Consider the following 5,423-nt stretch of genomic DNA (forward strand, 5'->3'; position numbering starts at 1 on the left):
AACAAAATAATTTTTTTTGAAAATTCTCGCTAAACGCTAAAAACTCTAATTCACACATGGAATCAATGTCAGTCTGCTTTCACTTCTCACTTTCATCTGGTATTTATTGAGGAAATGCCTTCACACATCCTTTATGACACTGATTCACGTAATGGCACTTTGAGGAATCTCTGAAATGTTTTTTTTTTTAATTCATATTAAATAAAATAATTCAAAACATATCAAACTAAAATTTGACTGAAATTAAACTAGGGGATCGCTGATTAGTTCAAATCTGATGTGAGATAGTAAATTGAGGGAATTAGGATCAGGCAAGGTCTTTTAACACCAAATGAGCTCAGGTTCTTGAGCCAGTTCTGTTAATGATCCAATGACAGTCAATAGTCTTCTTCTTCCTTCTGTATGACTGTCTCTAGCTGAACATGGCCGCCCTACGCTGCAGGATTTTAATGTCTAACATGGTAGTTTAGAACACGCCTATATATAATTTATATTGGTGTTTACCTATTTTTTGGGCCCCTGTCAGTCGTGGGCCCTTGGAATTGTCCTAACTTTTCCTCCCTATACGGCGCCCCTGCTCATCCATGTCTTGTGTTGTAATACAAGAATTACAAGAATGCAAGAATAACACTCGCCCAAAGTCAGCTGGGATACACTCCAGCCCCACCTATCCTCTATCTATCTATCTATCATCACTATCTATCTATCTATCTATCTATCTATCTATCATCTATCTATCTATCTATCTATCTATCTATCTTGGATATCTGGATCTTTGGTCTGGTTTAGTCAGACCAGGGGTCCGTGACCCCTAGGGGGTCCGCAGAGGTACTGCTGGGGGTCCGCTAACTTTTGACATTATAATTGACAATTTTCACCAAATAATTGGTGAGAATTTAAAAAATGAAACTCTAATGATGCAGTCTTTCATATCGTGACCAGCAAACACAGCAGTTTGTTTCTTTGTTGTGAAATTAACACAAATCAATAATGTTAATAAATAATTGAGCTATAGGTGAATAAAGTGATAATAAAAGTTTATATAGGCCACATTTAAAAAATGAATTACATGTGGGCGTCCCTGTTCTGTTTGTCTCTGGTCCAAAAGGGTCCTCAGGCTGAAAAAGGTTGAGGCTCTTGGTCTAGACCAGTGGTTCTTAACCTGGGTTCGATCAAACCTAGGGGTTGGTGAGTCGGTCTCAGGGGTTCGGTGGAGCCTCCGCCCTGGAATTTTTTATACCATTTGTTACAACACATATCTTTGTGAGTAACGTTTTTGAGGATGCTGGACATAAACATAAGAAAAGGAACAGACTTTGCTGTGAAAATGACATGAGCTGGCACTTGCCAAGGTGAAGCCACGCATATTGAACTGGTCTCTCAAAGGCAACAGCAGAAGTCACACTGAGGTAAGTTGTTGTGAGTTCATGCATGTGTTGGTTTTGTTATTTGAACAAGTGAGTTAATGCACGGTTCATTTTGTGCACCAGTAAAAAAAAATCATATTTTATTTTTTACTAAAGAAGGGTTCGGTGAATGAGCATTGAAACTGGTGGGGTTCGGTACCTCCAACAAGGTTAAGAACCACTGGTCTAGACAGAGATCTTTCTCTGCAGAGGGGCCCCTTTTGTTTTACCTATCTCGGGGCAGCGCAAAATTAGCTTGCGCGCTCCCGTATCCGCGGTCCCGTGAGCAGGAGTGGAACACGTGACCTCTGTGGTCGAATTACATTTTAAATGTGGTGTGCGCGCTCCTGATCCAAGAGAAAAAAAAAAAAAAAAAAAAAAAAAAAAAAGAGAGCCGGAGGGGAGCTGATAATCCCGCTTCATCGTTAGCAGTGGTCGGTCTCCACGATTAAATAAATCCTCTGGAAAACAGCACAATGTCTGAAGAAAAAGCCAAAGGTCAGAACGTGGTGTGCGGTTTATTTCCTAACGGCTAACGGCTGAACGTTTGTGCGCTAACCGTTAGCACGCGTGCTAAGCAGATAGCCGCATTTGAGCGGGTCGACGGAGAAAACAAAAGTTTTGCGGATCTTTTCGCTTCGGCGCACAGTTTTTTTTTGTGTGTGTTGTATTGTGGCCTCCTCCAAAAAAAAAAAAAAAACTACTACAACACCTGCTGAACTACAACCACACGCCGGTTTAATCCGTTTGCCGTCGCTGTAGCAGAATGAATGATTTGGTTTCCTTTCCGTTTGCGCCATTGTGGCTCTCTGCGCCACTTTAAACGCAGACTAGCGTGCTAATGCTAACCGAGCTAATACCGAGCTGGTTTACGTGTTTGTGTGATTTTATTTATTTATTGTTTGTTTGTTTGGACGGTGAAAGCGCCCAAAGGAGCAAGCTCGTCCTGTAATGTGGCTAACTGGAGTTAGCTCGGCTGGTTTAAGTTTGCCGTTGGCCTCAAACGGGCAGAGCCGTTAGCGCCGGTGTTCAGAGAGCAGGAGGCGACTTGAATGGTGTTTTGCTTGAAAATGTCTCTTACTTATTATCTAATTTTAAACACACCCCCATTTCTTTTTATTATTTTTTTGGAGTGAATGGTGTCGCCATTAAGCCTTACCCGAGTGTCCCTGTTTGCAGGAAGGAGTGAAGACGGAGAACGACCACATCAACTCAAGGTAGGTCAGGATGGTCGGTCGTACAGTTCAAAATCAAAAGGCATACTCCGCTCAGCAAACTAATGAAGGCGTACTGCGAAAGACAGGTAAGTCCTACACTGTGTGTGTGCATAATATAGCTGCAGGCTGCAGGGATTTGGCTTAGGAGAGAGAGAGAGAGGGAGGGTGGCTGGTTCAAATCCAGCATGGACCAAAAGTCTGTGTGTGTTTCAGCTAAAATGCATGTTAAAAAATAAATTCCCTTTCGAGGGATCTATAAGTATCTTTACTGAATATTCCATACTGCTATATAGCCATACATACTATATTTATGCTGATAATTCTGTTTACACTGTGCATAGATAGACTTAGTTATATCCCAATTGGCAGTGTTGATTTGGAGCAAAGTAAGAAAGGAGAATGTGCAGTGACTGGAATTAGACTGAGTTTTTAGCTGTTTTATTCGAAGTGTCTTTTAGCTTATATATTTTTTATGTGCATATTTATATTTATTTTACATCTTTCTATATATTTTATTGTCATGTTATTGCTGTTGCAAGGATAGAGAAAAACAAAATTTCAATACTCTGTAGCGACATCAGCACGACAATAAATTGCCTGACTATCTCAGTTTTATTTTGAAAGACTGAGCCATAAACCTTTTTATTTCCTGTGGTGCTAAGCATGTGAACTTTATAATTTTATTTTTTAATAACATAATCATATATGGTCGTTAAGGGGTGGAACATTTCCAGAAACTTTCCATGGGGGTTTAAGCTAAGGGGGGGATTTGGAAATATTCAATCAGAAAGTTTCCATGGGATTATAGAAATTAAGATAGCATCATGACAAGAGAGCCTCATAAATGGTCAATGAAATGCTCTTCATCACTAGCATCTGCTGATCCATGTTATGTGCTTTTTGCAAGAACATTAAAACCCATACATCAAATATATTTACCTCCATAATATCATCAAAATCTACTTGACTTTAGTATCACAGGCTCCAAGTGTGGTCCAAGGTTGTGGAAATCATCAGTGCATGTGATGGAGGAATGCCCATGTATGTAGGGGGCGTGGCCTCAGTAGCCCTGCAGTAAGCAGTGTGCTGTGTTCATGTGATTGTGAGGAGTAGGCAGATATTCCTGATCTGGCCCGACCTTCAGTTTTGTAAATTTCGGTTTAATTCCTGAAAATCGGCTGCACTTTAGCTTTTATAGCCTTCCTACCACTTACTCACATATCTCATTCACACCACGTTCATACACTGATGGCGAGGCCTTCAAGGAGCAGTTTGGGGTTCAGTATCTTACCCAAGGAACTTCGACATGCAGACAGGAGGAGCCAGGACAAACCACTGATCAACTGCTTGGTGGATGTCCAGTCTAGCCACAGCTGCCCCTAATAAATGTATTTTGTTTTTGTTGATGTAACGATGTGCAAAATCTCACTGACATGCTTTTTTTTTCTTTTTTTTTTTTTACAGGGATTGTCAATCGCAGATAAGGTTTAGGTTTGATGGACAGCCAATTAATGAACAGACACACCTGCACAGGTTGGTGAAAGCCGGACTTTTTTGTGTTTTTCTTTAGTCAGCAACTTTTCCTTTTTATTAAAGTGACATCGGTGAAGATGATGCCGTGGTCTTGTGTGCGACCATTTTTGTTGTTTATGCTGTGCTCCTCTTAGCGTGCAGTGTAGAAATACTGATGGAAATTTCACAGATTGTCCTTCCTGCAGAATTTGCACAGTATATTATTTGACTCCTCACTTCTTGGCCCATATCAGTAGACATTGAAATTGATGGAGAAGCTGCAGAAAGTAAGCAGTCTTCTGATAATCTCACAGATATGCACAGCAAGCGTTAAAGGTGCTGGTACATGGACTTTTTTATTTGGATACACCTAGGCTAGCAGTTTCCTTATTTCCAGTCTTGATGCTACACTTTCACCAGCTGACTGTAGCTTAATTTTTTTTAGCTTGCGGACATAGAAGTGGTATTGATTATATCAAAATCTGTGCACGAAGCAAATCTGGGAATGTTTCCAAAATGACAACCAGTTCTTCAAAGCTGCTTGAATATATAAGCATGTTTGTTTTAAACTGTGTAAAATATATGTAGGTGGTAGAAACTGCCATGTCACGGGATGGGTGTCATCTTCAGTGTATCAAAGTGAAAAACTATATTTTTAATCATCAAAGCCAGCGGTTAAATGTTTGTCTAAAATGTTGTTTTGAATCAGGAACTGTAGATGGAGCAGAGAATAAAAAAACAAATAATAATACTATATTAAACTAATATAACTGGACATTTAATGCCAGCTTATGATTTTCAAGGGTCATTGCTTGTGCGGTACCAATAAGTATTATATTTTGCCGTAGATTAAATCACTTCTGTGCTCTTAATAAGAATGTAATTTTTTGTTTGTTACAGCTGGAGATGGAGGACGAGGACACATATTGATGTATTTCAACACAGACAGGAGGAGTCTGTTCTTAAGCGGGATGTGGACTCTTGGAAGCACACACCACACCATTATTTTCATGTTGTAATTGTTAATTTCTTTATTTGATTCTTTTTTCTTTTCTTTTTTTCCCCCCCTCCTGTGCTTGGTTAAATGTCAGGCTCATCGCAACATAAAAGAATTGTACAGTTGTTTTATGTTTGTTTGTTTTTTGTTTCATTCTGGGCCAAATCCAAACTTTGAGATGCAGGGTAATATTTTTAAAAAGAAGAAACATGTTTTATTCACAAAAATGGATGATTTGAAATTGTCCAAGGCAGGGACACATCTCAGATCAGATATGGCTCGTAATGAAAA

The 5,423-nt window shown here is 39.6% G+C and overlaps 1 long non-coding RNA gene across 1 annotated transcript; it reads left to right on the forward strand.

The window, feature by feature from the left end:
• Nucleotides 1-4,100: 4,100 nt before the first annotated feature.
• LOC113748163 (uncharacterized) lies at nucleotides 4,101-5,423 on the forward strand. The gene is made up of 2 exons (XR_003464174.1): nucleotides 4,101-4,156; nucleotides 5,036-5,423. It is a non-coding gene; the product is annotated as an uncharacterized LOC113748163 (long non-coding RNA).

This window comes from Larimichthys crocea, chromosome XVIII (genome assembly GCF_000972845.2).
Source record: "Larimichthys crocea isolate SSNF chromosome XVIII, L_crocea_2.0, whole genome shotgun sequence".
Classification (NCBI taxonomy): Eukaryota; Metazoa; Chordata; class Actinopteri; family Sciaenidae; genus Larimichthys; species Larimichthys crocea.